The 15147-nt window shown below is 41.1% G+C and overlaps 2 long non-coding RNA genes across 3 annotated transcripts in view; one reads left to right on the forward strand and one right to left on the reverse strand.

Annotated features, from left to right (window-relative positions):
- LOC109451501 (uncharacterized) overlaps nucleotides 1-15147 on the reverse strand; it is a 64418-nt gene that overhangs the window by 18157 nt on the left and 31114 nt on the right. For both annotated transcript variants that reach the window (XR_012490387.1, XR_012490384.1), the window contains exon 2: nucleotides 11074-11123. This is a non-coding gene — a long non-coding RNA (uncharacterized LOC109451501). The remainder of the gene's footprint in view (nucleotides 1-11073; nucleotides 11124-15147) is intronic.
- Nucleotides 4270-12142, forward strand: LOC109451500 (uncharacterized). The gene is made up of 3 exons (XR_012490368.1): nucleotides 4270-4541; nucleotides 9910-10094; nucleotides 10507-12142. It is a non-coding gene; the product is annotated as an uncharacterized LOC109451500 (long non-coding RNA).

Raw genomic sequence — 15147 nt, forward strand, 5'->3', positions numbered from 1 at the left:
CTTCTTTTCCGTTTGTTCTATACTTTTTGATATGTACAAGGGGTCTCCTTGATCTGTCGTCTGTGTCCCTTCTTTTCCTCTTGTCACTTTCACTTTCTCATCCTTGTCATATCTTTGTCCACTTTTAGGTACAAGAAGAATTTCTCATGCCGATCATCTACTTAACTGATCCAATTTTCTGTGACATTGAATCTGTTACTGTCTGCTTCCATTTAGGATTTAGAATTCCACCACTGAGTTTTTCATCTCCACACATCACTTCTTTCTCTCTGACTGTCTGCTCACTGATCACGGATGCAACCTCCTCCTGCGTGTTTTACGGAACACACAGCAGAGAACGTACAACATTTACTCCACTTCCTTACGGAACTCCATTTCACTGAAAAACATTTGCTCTGGTTTCTTGTGAAGCCGTTTGCTGCTTTGGCTAGTGATTTTCTTTGTAATATTTCTTTATAAAGCTATTAATTTTTTTCTCTATCTTTGTTAAATCTAATGAACAGTAGTCCCTGCTTGTTTATCATCAAGAGTCAACATGGATTCTGACATATCTTGTTTGAATTTCTTCCAGATTCTTTGGACTTACTGAAAATTGTACACATGTACAGAGAGTTCCTTAGCCAGTCAGGTACCAGCGCTGCAGAGACAAAGGAGGAAGGCTGACCAGCTGCTTTAACAACAGGGAGTAGCACCGCTGCAGCACTAGACAGCCTCTCCCCATATTCCTTCTGACACCCAGAAATTAATACTTGAGCATAAATTCTGAGACTTATACTCCAAAAATATCCAAAATATCAAGACTTATCTAAAAATACCTCAACTTATGGAAGCTGTTGACCTTAAACAGACAGCCAGATATTTCTCCAGCAAAATGGGTTTATCTGGGAAGAACAAAGAATTGCAATTCTAACCATGGGGTCTAATGCCGAACCAGGTGCATGTCCAGAGAAACAAAGGAGAGGAATGCTCTTTAATGGACTTGGGAGGAGCGGTTGTAAACAAAGAGCTCATTGGAGGAAACTGAAAGTTCAAAACATAGTGATTTTTCATTGGCTGAGTTCTGTCAGGCTCTCATTGGCTGGTCCGTTACTGGGCAAAGAGGAATCTCTTCTTCCTCCTGCTGGGGTTGAAAAGTAGCGTGGCTGCCTGTCAGAGATGGAAAGTAGTTCCCTTCCTATTGGGGTCAGTTGTGTGTGATGAGTGACACATGGATGAGAGTTTTCTTTTAGCTCCTGACTCCATTTTAAATGAGGTTGCTGTTTATTGATTTTCACAAAGCAAATGAAAGAATAGTACAATAGTCCACCACATTGTTGATGTAAGAATGTCCAAACCTGTAGAGAATTTTTATAGGAGTTTGTTTGAGCCAAACTGATGACATACCAGGAAGAAAGATCTCAAATGTTCCAGAGCATGACAGCTTCTTTTATGCATTTGGAATTTAGGAGGAAATAAGGAAGATTACATAGAGGTAGGAGAAAGCAAGAGGGGGATTGGATTACTGGGTGGTTAACAAGATTATGTGTTCCCTCTGAAGGGTCTGAAAAAGAGGCATTTCAAAGGTGTATTAACCTAGAACAATGGACAGGGCTTGCACAGGGCTTGCTTAAGGCAAAAATAAAACTTTTATAGGCAGGGGGCGTGACAACCCACCATGACCTGTCTAATTAGGAATTTATGATCAGCTCACCCTGTGAGGATACTCTCACTTAGATTTATTACAGAGCCCTTTTTTTTGTCCATAACATCAACAGACTAAAGAAGAAAAATCACACGATCACGTCAACAGAGGCAGAAAAGGCATTTGACAAGATCCAACAGACATTCATGATTTAAGAAACTCTCAGCATACTATTTCTATAGAGGGGAACTTTCTCAACTTGGTAAAGACTATCTACAAAAATCCCCTACAGTGATCATCATGCCTAATGGTGAAAAACAAGAAGCTTTCCAACTAAGACCCTAACAAGACAAGTATGTCCATCCTCACCACTCCTCTTCAACACTGGACTGGAAGTATTTATTAATGTGAGAAAGCAAGAAAAGGAAATAAAAGGTACACAGATTGGGAGGAAAGGCATAAAACTGTCTTTGTTTGTAGATGATGATGTAGTCATCTATGTAGAAAACCTGAAAGAATAGGCAAAAAAAAAAAAAAAAAAAAAAAATCCTCCTGGAACTAATAAGTGATTATAGCAAGTTTGCAGGACATGAGGTTAAGTAATAGTATAGTATACAATACTACATTATTGTACTATAAAGGGATATTATTGTACATGCTACTTTTAACTTGCTTTTTTCCCTTAATGGCATACCTTAGACATCTTTCCATTTTAGTACATGTAGGTCTTCTTCATTCATTTTTAGGTATGTATAGCATTCCATTAGATGATAGCAAATTCACTTTTCTAGTCCCATATTGATGGCATTTAGTTGCTTCAAGATTCATTGGTTGGTTGATTGGTTGGTTGGTTGGTTGGTTGGTTGGTTGGTTGTTAGCAGTATGATTTCATGGATCCCCTTATTATTTCAGTATTCCCTTAAATCTTTTCAAAACTCAAATAAGGACTGTTACAAAAATATCTCCAATATATTCTTTTATGTAAATAAAAATGGTAGAATAATACTGTTAACAGTGGCTACCTCTGAGAAGTAGATCAGAGAGGAACGTCATATGGCAGGAATGTACTGATATATTTCACTTTATATCTCTTTCTGCTACCAGAGTGTTTACAACTAATTGTGATGCTTTTATAATTTCCATTAAAACATGTACATGTATAATGCTGCAATAACAGTTACACAAAAAGGTTTTGTTCTTTAGAGCTATGTCTCAGGGGATGTACATAGAAATTAGATTACTGGGTTAAATGGTATGTTCTCAAAAGTATTGTGCCAACTCTCATGGTCTGGAGTGATTACAGAGGTGCATCAGTTCTGCAAGAGGTCCCACCATCAGGGAAAATAGAAGCAGCTGTACACAACTGAGTATTGTCTAAAACTCAAATTTCACTCTTGTGCTAGGGTAGAGGGTTTGGTGTCAAAAATCCATTAGAAAAAATTCAGTTGTTGGAAATGCTGGAACAGGTCCTGCATGATGCAACTGCATTCTTGCCAAGCTGTAGTTCTGGATCCAAACCTCAGGGTGAGTACCAACGGCTCTCTCTTCTTACGAAAGCTCAGAGAGGTAGTTTGTACATTGAAGGGTGGCAGAATGGTAAGTCCAGCACAGGTTTTATAAAAGCAGGGCTCCCGCCTGTTTCTTGGAGATTTCGTCTGTTCCACCTTTTTCTGTCTCTGGCTTTGTCCTCCAGCTGGTTTATCTCAAGGTCACAAGATGGCTTCTAGCAGGGCTTCAGCTGCTTTGCCCACATCCAGAGGTTCAAAAATAAGTCACTGAGCTTTCAGCTGATTGGGCCACCCCTCAACCAATCCCCATGGTCAGGTGACTAACAAATGCTGATTGGCTTTGGGCTGCAGTGTTCAGAACCAATCACACTGGCAGGAAAAGGAATAGGTAACTGTAATTGATTGAGTGCAATCAATACATGTCCCAAGCCCCAGAGGAGTGAATCTCAACAACTCCCAGCTGCCACACAGTGAGAGAGGTGGCCAGGCAGAGGCATGAGAAACCTACTCTGTGTATCACATTAGAATTTTCCATGGTCGGAAAGGAGGAAAAAAACAACATGTATTGAGCCAGACTGTGTACTAGGCACCGAGTAAGGGACCTTTATTATTTACTTTAAGCCTCACAACAACTTTTGAGATAGGCACTGCCATCCTTGTTTCACAAATAAGGACATTTCAGCCCAGAGAGTTTGAATCATTTGCCTAAGTTCAGGCAGCTAAAATGCATCAGAGCCTATCTCACTGATTTCATATGCTGCTTGGCCCAGCTTGCAAGTGACCCTGAAGTCCCATCTAAGTTCAGCGTGATTAAATATAGTTTAGATTCTATTCCCTTGAGGGTTTGGGGAGGGGTTGTTTTTGTTTTGGCTTCTTTTGTTGTTGTTGTTTAAAACTCATGTACAGTATTTAGTATATATGTGTATGTATAGTTTAAGACTAAAGTCAAAAGGAAAAGCAAAGATCTGTTTTGTTTTTTTCCAATCGGCATCTTCTAGCAGTAGAAGTTCTTGGTTCATGTTATCAGATTCTGGCCTAGAACCAGATCACAGAAATGAATCACAGCTGATGTAATGTACCTCTTAGCAGAGCTATTATGTGGTACCAGGTGCACTGCACTTCATGGTATAAAATCAGATATCTGCCCTTGTCCCGGGTGAGCAATTATGATGTCATGAGCTAGGTGCTTGGATGCAGTTCAAAGAGCTGAAGACAGATTACGAAAACCAGGGAAAGCAAACCTTGGGATTACAGAGAGGTCACCAGGTCTCCCCTCCCCTGCAGATATCTCTATTACCTCACCTGGTGAGATCAACTCTCTATGGAACCTGGTGGAGAAAATCGTGAGTCCCGGTTTGCACTTCTGCCCTGAAAGAGGAGAGGTTGTCAAGAGCTGTGGAGCCTCTGGGACGGTGAGTCTTCCAGAAAATTTGTTCTTGGGGGACTTCATGGAAGAGGAAATCCCACATTCCCAGCAAACTTTAGGCTTTCTGCTCTGTTACTGGCATTTGAGATTGGATCAACAGTCCCTGATTGCAATTCTGGTTGAATGGAGTATGTAGGTGTGCAGGTGGGTGGAGGTGGGTGCCTGGGCCAATGCACAGACTTGCACAACCCGATGTGGGTGGTCATGATGCCCAGGCTGGGAGCAGCCCTGTGCGGCAACACCGGGAAAAGAGCCAGAGAGGGAAGGTTTCTGCAGCTTCAGTCCTTTGTGCTCAGGAAGTGCTAAAGTCAGAACCTGCTGCCTATGAAAGAGAATCTTTCTTCAGAGAGACTACGTGGACGTTCTGTTGTTGGAATAATTCACTGTGCTGAGTCACCTGAAATGTGTAAATGTCCTCAAACCATTTCATTTTTTGCCTTTACTCAAAATAATCCGTTACTGTCTAAGCAATGTGAAGCCTAGTACATGAAAGGTGTAGTTTAGGCCAATGAAAAGGGAGGTGACGCCCAATTTAACAGTTTCTCAGAAGCAGTTTAAAAATGACACTCTTACGCATAATAGGCTGAGGAAAGATATATTGTTTAAAACATAGCAATGCACCCACATGTGAAGGCAGGTGGGGGAGACTGCCAAAATATTACTGCTTTAAAAAAATTGTCTTTCCTCCTAAGGAAAACTACTCAGGGAAGTTGCCCCAGGTTCATGCAGAGGCAGCCATGTTTTCTGTCATGTGACCCTTAGCCCACAAACTGATTGGACCACAGGTGGCCACACCCCCAGCCCCCCAACCACCTCGTACCCCCCTTTGCTCTATAAGGTGATGAAAACCCTGTGATACAACTTGGGGCAGAGAGTTACACAATTTTCATTCAAAATAAATATGTGGGTTCATTTGTTCAAAAAGCAGGGAGAAAATGTCATTAAATATAATAAAATATAAAGCTTTTTCCTTTTTCTTTGTTTTCCCTTTTATTTTTTTTTTTTGATGTGAAACAACAGAAATTTATTTCCTCATAGTTCTGGAGGTTAGAAGTCAGAAGTCAGGTTGTCACGAGGGCCATGCTCCCGCCTGAAGGCTCTAAGGAAGAAACTTTTCCATGCCTTTTTCTTGGCTTCTGGTGTTGCTGGCCATCCTAGGTGTTCCATATGGATGCACCACTCTAATCTCTGCCTCCATTGTCTGTCATGTGGCATTCTCCCTCTAAAGCTTTTTCCTGTCTTCCTCAGTCTCTGGAGGTTTTTATTTGCTATTTAATGTCATTTTATTATAAGTAAGGGAAAAATAAAATGTAAAATTTGTACCATGAATTTTATCATTCTTCTCTATGTTGTGCAATTCCTGCATAAAGGCAAATGTAAGAGCATTTAATTCATTTGCTGAATATCCAACATTACACAATTTATATTTTCTAGCTCACTCATGCATATCTATTTGCTTCTTACCAGAACATTGACAATGCTGCAAAACATGAATTCAACTGATTTTATTCCACTTCTTTATACGCGCATAATCTAACACTCTGCTTTCAGCTTACTGATGAGTAAGAAAGGACTAAAAGGAAAAAAATGGTTTCCCACTTACGTCTTTTCCTTCTTTGCCACCCTTTTCAGCTTGAATGTTTGGCTAATACAAAGAAATAACATGAGTAAGAAAGGGTATGATAGGATTCCCTGGTCATTTGTGTTTCTCACAAAACCATTGACTTCTCCCTGCATTTGAAGCAAGTTCTGGAACTAATGGAAAGTATGGCTTTTGGGGGTCATCTCTGTCTCCCTGCCCTTAACAGTCATACATGTAAGAGGATTACAACTTGCCTTGTACTCATTTTGAGTCTCTCAGAACTCCCATTCCGTGCTCATGGGGCATCACAAAGGTGATACGTGAATGGGGACGTGAGTGTTGTATGCGCCTCCTCTGCTCACACATGTGGTCCCTTGTCCCACGGGGTTTCGCTTACAAAACCCAAGTTCAAAATTACTATTAATCATTTTGAGCAGCAGAGCATAAACCAAGCCCGGGGGCTGCTGAGTGCAAGGTTCCTGTATCACACAGGTCTCACACATTCACAACAGTGGCCCTGCTCCTCAGTGACAAGGATCAGATTAGCTTGGCCAATCAGTCTCTCTGTTGGGGATTTAAACAGAGATGTAGCAATGACAGAAGCATCAGTCACTAAGTACCAAGAGAAGAAGCAGAGGGAAATAATATCTGAGCCACAAACAAAACACTGTCAAGACAATTCACAAACTTCTGAACCCGACTTATCTAGAATTTTCCTGAGCTTCTGATGACCTCCCATTTCCATGTCTATGTGGTCTGAGCTCTACCACAGTTTCTGCCTTTCACATGAGGTCTGGATATGTGGCTGAAACTTCACTTATTACCACACTTACCCTCGTACTGTACCCCTCATTACTCAGCATAATTGCCACCATTCTATGTTTTTTGCAGCTAGGAGCCTGACACAATTAAGGTGAATGGTTGTTATTGATGCTATCGTTTTAGAGCAAAAGGAGGAAAGACATCTGGAGTTTAGATAAATTAACCCTCAAAAAGAGCGTGTGAATGTCCTTAGCACTTCCAGGTGAGGTGATATCTGTTCAAGCAGCAATTCCCTTCTTAGGCAAATAAAGATGAAGCAATCAATGACAGTAGTTCTTAGATTATCCAACTGATGGAACTATGTAAACACACAGCAGGATTTTCTTCCTGAGTTATTTATTAACAGCAAAAAAATTATGAACAACCTAAATGTCCAGTAATACAGGATCAGTAAATAGATTACATCATTGGGATTGGATGGTATTTTTTTCAGGCAGTGAAAAGTCTGTTTTTAAAAGAATATTTAGCAGTGTACATGTCAAGATGACCATAATAACATCCCGATTACGTTCTGACAGTATAAATATTTACTCATTTATATAAATAGAACAAAAACAAGCTCTTTACAAGCCATTTGTCTCTGGACTAGAGTACTAAGAGGTGTGTTTTTTTCTATTTTCCATTTTATAATGTTTATTTTAATGTATTTTAAGCTTTATAAAATAAAAATACTAATACATTTTTTCGAGAAATTTATTTCTCCAAAAATAAATTTCTCCAAAAATTTATTAAGTTCCCATCAGTATAATTCCATACTCAATAAATAACTTTATAATTATAATTTGACCTCTCGTGCAGTGAAGTATGATGATGTTTCTGAAGTCAGACAGCTCTTGGTTCAAATCACAGGTCTGTTGTTTTCTAGCTATTTGACCTTTAGCAAGAAACCTCCATCAGCCAGTTTCCTTATCTGCAAGATGAGGTTTTCAATAAATGACCACTTTCAGTGTTGTTATAAGGATTACATGAGATGATAAATTCCCTTTAAGCAGGGCTTATTGTTCATTCTGTTCATTTTACATTGAAATGACTAGGAGGGTAGCTGGCACATAGTAGCTGCTCAATAAATATTAAGACAGTGACTGGGCATGTACAAACAACCATGCACGTATGTGCACACGTGAGCAAATGACAATGGGACTCATAATGAAAATCAGACCAGTGTAATTTTATTTTTCTACATCTTTTTGCTGATATTTCACTTGCTATATGTACAAATGAGTACCAACTTTTAAAATCTCCAACTTCCTTTTATTAAAAAAATCTTAATGCTATGTTTCATCGCAATGGGCAGGAATTCACATTCTGTCTTTAGGCTTTAATTACATTGAAGATCTAAGCTGCCATCATAACTGATAAACTTCTATTTTTAAATTAAATGTGTTTATCTAATATTAACAAGTAACCAATTTTCTGGGCTTAAAACTTTAAATAATTTAAAAATGAAATAGACATAAAATTGTCTTTTCTTTCCCTGTTGCTTTCCCCCTGAATCCCACCTCTCTCTCCAAACAGATAACCGCTGTTATCAATCCCTTCAGTACTTTCCTCAGGTTTTTAAATATATATCTGTAGTCAATTACATTGTGGCCCCAAGATACGACTAAACCTGAACTCCCAGTATCTGTGAATGCAACCTTAACTGAAAAAATAATTTGCAATATAACTAGGTTAAGGGCCTCGAGATGAGATCCTCCTGAATTTAGGGGGTGCCCTAAGTCCAAAGACAGATGTCTTTTTAAGAGAAGAACAAGTCAGGGGAAGATTTGAAACAGACAGGCAGGAACAAAATGGTTATGTGAAGACATTGGAGTAACGCTGCCACAAGCCAAGGAACGAACACCTGAAGCCACCAGACGCTGAGAAAGGACCTTCCCCAGAGCCTGCAGAGGGAGCACAGCCCTGCTGACACCTTGATTTTAGACTTCCAACCTCCAAAATTGTCAAATAACCAATTTCCCTTGTTTATAAGCCACCAAGTTTTCGGTCATTGGTTACAGCTGCCCTAGGAAACTAATATAACATCTCTCAACATAAGAAAATGTGCTCCTTTCATTGTCTGTTTAACAAGCATGCGTAGAGTTTTGATGTGTTATCTACACTGCTGTCAGAAAAGTCAAAACCCTGAATAGTTTAAAAACCATAGGATAATTGCAAGAAAAATATTTTCGACGCTTTGATACTACTGGGGCTTAATTATAGTTCCTTGAATTGCAGCCACAGGGAATTTCAAAACACATAATTTAGCCTTCCTCTACCAAACGAAATATTCTAGTGGAGCAAACGAGATCAGGGCTGTGATATTCAGTTCCTCTTACCCAGAAGGTAGGAGTGCTTCATACTCTCAGAGAGAGGGAGAGGAAATTTACCTAAGTGGCCAATTTCAATTTCTGCATCTTCTAATTTTTAACACTGGGGCTAAGCTCTAGTTAATGCTGGAAACAAATGTGTGTTGCTCAGAGCCAAAGGCATAGAATTGTGAGTGTCGTGACTAGCGCCAGGCATTAACCCTTTGGTCACCAGACAGAGGAAACAGGGAGGGAGGGAGGGGTAGGCTGGGGTTTGGGGCCTTCAGAGCAGTGAGGAGCCCCAGGAAGTGGGGCAAGGGGGGCTTGGAAGAGCAGCGAAGTACTTCGCCATTTTAACAACCAGTACTCTCCTCCAGCGCTTGTCAGCTGGATTCGTCTCCAGTGACATTGGTATCACCTTGTCAGATACTTCCCCACTCATCACCCTGTCTGATTCCACAATAAGACTCTGAGATAACTCTTATCCCCATGTCACCGATGCAGCCACTGAACAATCTAGGATGTGTGTAAACTGACTCCACCAGGGTGGCTCCAATAATAAGATGTACATGCAGGCCCTGAACTCATATTTGGGGATTTCAGATTCAGCCCTCTTTTCATTAAACAACAGCTGCTTTTGAAATGACGATAAATCTTCCCAGCATGGGCAAATGACCAAGCTGGTTCTATTTCAGATGAAAGAACCAAAGAAAGCCACACCAGGCCCGGAGAAGAACCACGGACAAGTTGTAGTTGAGGATGCCATGGGAGCTGTCGGGAGTGCCAGCTTTTCAAAGGGAGAACTCTCCAGGCTGTGTTATGGATGAGACCTGAAAATCCTGACGGGGTGAGTAAGGCAAGCATAGAGCATTCCTCAGCGAGTTACCTGACAGAGTTCAACATCAGAGTAAAGGCATGTCTATTTTACCCAGTAAATAGCAGGAAGAGATAACCCTAAATGTTCAAGAATATCGCAAGGGGGTTTATACTAATGTGTGGATGGTGTCCGTAAGAGATTATTTTACAGGGGAATGGGATTGAGAAGGGCACATCCTTGCATTTGAAACTGACACCAAAGAACGTAGTTTACCTCTTTGGGGGACCCCTGAAGCTCCCTGGAAGCAGAGCTTGTGTGTGCTGTGTGCTGATGAGGGCATCTCTGAAGGTCAGGTCTGCAGATAGACAATTGGCCTGGAGCTTTTGTATAAGATGTGCCAGGGCCATAACTGAGTTTTGCATCTCTTTCTATATATTTGCAGGCAGAAGAAATGAAGCATTTCCCTCTTTCTGGAACTCTGGTGGGCCCAGCAGTTGCCAACACTGAAGTATGATGTGTGCTGTGTGTGCACTTCCTACATGCTGCATTTGCATATTTTATTCCGGCTTTAAGGCTGAATAATAGATTCAGGTTCTGAGCAGTAGAAACGCTCCATAAATGATTAGCCAGGCTGTGCTCAGGTGAACCTTGGCCCACTTTTGCTGCTGCTGCTGCTCTTCGAGAATGAACCCAAGGCACACATCTCTGAGTACTGAGACCCGGGAGTCCAGAGAGGTTGGGGGGAGGCTGGTCCAAACTATTGGATGTTTTCCTGATGGCCAAGGGCTGCATTGTCTGTGGAATGTGAAACAGCATAGGAGGCCGGCACTGCCCTGCTAAACCTGAGCATGAGTTGAAGCCTGCTGTTTACTGGGAGGAACTACCCATCAGTGTCACATGACACTAGGGGTTTGAATGACCTCAGTGGGGCACATGGCCACCTGAGAGATGTAATCATGACAATTAGGAACAAATTTCTTTGTGGAGCAACCAAGTATTAATGACTTACCTTGTGTTCGGTAACATGTTGAAGACTGGAGAGATAAAAAGAGACTCCACCTAAAAAAAAAAAAAAAAAGTGAGGTAAAGTAACTACATGTTATTAAAACTAATAAGAAAATTAAAGACGTTGTCAGGCCAAAAATCAACATGAAAAAGTCAATGAAATTTAATCCAGGATTTGCTTCAAAGCAGGGAGGGGGGATGAGGTGGGGGAGAGAGAAAAAGAGACTAGTTATGAGTTAATAATTGTAGAAGGTTGGGGTTGGGGACAAAGGAGTCCCTTATTCTCTCAAGTTGTATATACTTTTGAAACCTACCACTATAAAAAAGATTTTTGTAAAGCATCTCATTTATAACAACAAAAACTATCAAACACACTAAATTAACCCTTCCAAGAAATGTGCTATACCTACATAAAGAAATCAACTGCATCGAACTGGAAAACCTAAAGATCCAAATAGACAAATAGAAAGTTCCTGGATGGGAAGTTTTGCTTTCATACGACATCAATTTTCACCCGAATTAATCTAGAAATCCAATGTAATTTCAATCAAAATTCCAGCAGGAATTTATTAGAACTTGATTATCACGTTTATATGGAAAAGAAAATATGCAAGAATAGCAATGACATTTTTTAAAAAATGAGAAGGAAACTATCTTACCAAGTGTCAGAACACATTATAAAGCTATAATTAAAATAGTGTGATATTGGCATAAGAAAGGACATGTATTAATAGAACAAAATAGAGAATTCAGAAATAGACATGTATTTGTGGAAATCTAGCTTAACACAGAGATAGCATTTCAAATCCTCCCCTTCCTGATGTGGGACAAATTCAGTTTTTCATGTGGAAAAAATGTATTTGTGAATATTCATTTGTATGCTGACATATTTGTATATTGACATGTCTCTGTAGCCTATTTCTATTTTTATGTAGCAATATAAAATTATGCATTTATTTTAAATACCTATTATATATTTTTACACATCTGCTTTTGAACAATGCTTAATATTTGTATATATATTCCACATAGATAAATTGTACAAAGACTAAATAAAGGTAAACAAAACATTTTCACCTGTATGGTACTCACAGTTTACATATACAAATGTAGGCTATGTTTAATGTATATACATGAACATATATGCTTATATACATGAACATCCATGTATGTATGTATATACATTTTGTACATATGTATATATAGTAGTCTCCCCTTGTCTGTGGGGACACGTTCCAAGACCCCCAGTGGATGCCTGAAACCTCAGATAGCCCTGAACCCTATATATACTGTTTTCCCCTATACATACATACCTCTGATAACTTTAATTTATAAATTTGGCACAGTAAGAGATTAACAACACTAACTAATAATAAAATAGAACAATGACAACAATATGCTGTAATAAAAGTTCTGTGAAAGTGGTCTCTCTCTCTTCCTGATAACCCAGAAGGCCACTAAGTGACTACTGGGCCAGGAATGTCTACAGTGTGAATATGCTGGACAAAGGGCTGAGTCACAGCCCAGGCAGGATGGAGAAGCACAATGGCTGGAAATTTCATCACACTACTCAGAGCGTGTGATGGAAACGTATGAATTGTGTATTTCTGGAATTTTTCATTTAATAATTTCAGACCATGGTTGACTGCAGGTAACTGAAACTGCAGAAAGTGAAACCTCAAATAAGGGGAGAGCCACTGCATATATTTGTATGTATATATACCAGCATGAAGGAAGCTGTGGAGACCCAGAGAGGTGCAGTGGGGGAGGTTGAGGAAGGCTTCCCAGTGGGAGACCTTGCAGGCAGAAGGAGATTGGTCCAGCCCAGTCACGGCCAGAGAGCCCAGATGGAGAGACGTGAAGGCTCCCCATGGTTGGGATGTTGTAACAGCACAGCGTGATGGCAGGAAGGGATCTATGGCAGGAGGGGACAGCAGTGAGGGTGGAAATAAATGGCGGAGCCAAATACTGATTGTCAAGAGTATACAACTCATTCTAGGAGGATCCAAGATGGTGGAGTAGATAAACGCTCTGCCTGCTTTCTTCTGTGAACACATTAAGCTTACAACTAAATTATAGAACAGTCAACCTGGAGAATCATTTGAAGTCTAGCCAAACAGAAGTTTTATAACTAAGGACATAAAGAAGCGACATCGAGACTGGTAGGAGGGGTGGAGATGTGAACTGGACTGGCCTCAAACCTCCATGTGGCGGTTGAGAATCAGGAGGGATATCTCAGCTATGGAGGTTCCCCCCAAAGGAGCAAGGGTCCCTTGGCCCACACCAAGTTCCACAGCCCGAAGTACTGGTGCCGGGAAGAGGAGCCCCCACAACATCTGGCTGTGAAAACAGTGGGGATTCCAACCACCTGGGTGGGATGGAGGCTGCGGGAAACCCAGACGTCCTCTTAAATGGCCCCCACACAGACTCATTTGCTTGTAAGACACTCACTCTGGGCTCCAGCAAAGGGACGGTGACCTGGGGGGTGTCGGAGGCATGTGGGGCAGGAGACTGAGGTGTGTGGCTGTGGGACCAGGGCTGAGGACAGTCGCCATTTTCCCTGTGTGGGGTCCTCTTTCCATGTAGCTGGCAGGTGGCCGCCATCTCTCCTGTCTTGAGCCCACCCCCAAAGGCCAAATCTGAATCTGATTGGTGTGGTGAGCTCTGCTGCTCCCCCATGCTGACTCATTGTAATTTTGCTTATATGTGGAATTAAAGCACCAAATAAATAAATAAATAAAACAGAAATAAACTCACAGATACAGAGAACATTTTGATGATTGCCCAGTGGAAGGGGGTTTGGAGGTATAGGTGAAAAAAGGGAAAGAGATTAAGAAATACAAATTGGTTGTTACAAAGTTGTATAGTGATGGAGGGTATAGTGTAAGGAATGTAGTCAATAATATTGTAATAACCATGTAAGGTGTCAGACGGGTACTAGATTTGTTGGGGTGATAGATGGGAGGGGGTTGGAGACAGGATGAAAAAAGTGAAGGGGTTAAGAAGTACAAATTGGTAGTTACGAAACAGTCATGGGGATGTAAAGTAAAGCATAGGGAATATAGTGAATGATATGGTAATAACTGTATAGTGCCAGGTGGGTACTAGACTAGTCAGGGGGTCACTTCTTAAATTACATAAGTGTCTAACCACTCTGATGTCCACCTGAAATTAATATAAAATAGTATTGAATGTCAACTGCAATTGAAAATTTTTAAAAGGAGGGAAAAGGGGAATAAGAGGTTCAAATCTCCAGGTATAAAACAAATAAGTCATGGGGATGTGATGCACAGCATGGGGAATATAGTCAATAACATGATAGCACGGTACGGTGTCAGATGGTTGCTGGACTTATCATGGTGATCACTTCTTTAGGCATATAAATGTTGAATAACTATGGTATATCCCTGAAACCAATATAATACTGTATATTAACTATATTTTTAATAAAAATCTTAAAAAAAAAAAAAAAAGAGAGACAGAGTGTAAGACCCATCCTAAACTGAAGGGGGAGCCAACAGATGTTCGACAGGAGGAAGGACAGAGGGTAGATGTGACCAGGTGGGTGCTAGAAGGACCCTCTGGAGTATCGCTTGGAGATATAAGGACCAGACACAAGCTGACTCATCTGGAAGCCATTGCCCTGGGCCCGATCTAGAACTCAGGACGGGAGATTGGAGAGGAGGGAGGAAGGCAAAGGAAAGTTCAGGTGAGAGGACTGGCCTACGGCTGGAAGGAGGAGGAGGCAGGTCAGGTGTCATGCGGGAGACCCTGCTCGCTGCGCCATTTGTCGTGCGGGGTGGCCTGCAGGGTCTCTGCTCCCGCTCCCCACATAACGCAGGATATGGTGAGGCCAAAAAGGAACACCCACGGAGCCATAGGTAGGGGAGTCATACCACTATATTCTCTCTGGCGGCACTATACTCTCACTGGAGGCTGGATCCACACTGTCCGCAAACCGCCATCCACGCTTGCCAGCCCAGCCGCCATCTTCTTGCTAGCCCCCATTCTTTCTCTCTCCTCTCTTCTTCTCTTCTCTCTCCTCTCTGCTAGTGTAGCCACAGCAGTTATATTAGTG

This window comes from Rhinolophus sinicus, linkage group LG01 (genome assembly GCF_036562045.2).
Source record: "Rhinolophus sinicus isolate RSC01 linkage group LG01, ASM3656204v1, whole genome shotgun sequence".
NCBI classification, from domain to species: domain Eukaryota; kingdom Metazoa; phylum Chordata; class Mammalia; order Chiroptera; family Rhinolophidae; genus Rhinolophus; species Rhinolophus sinicus.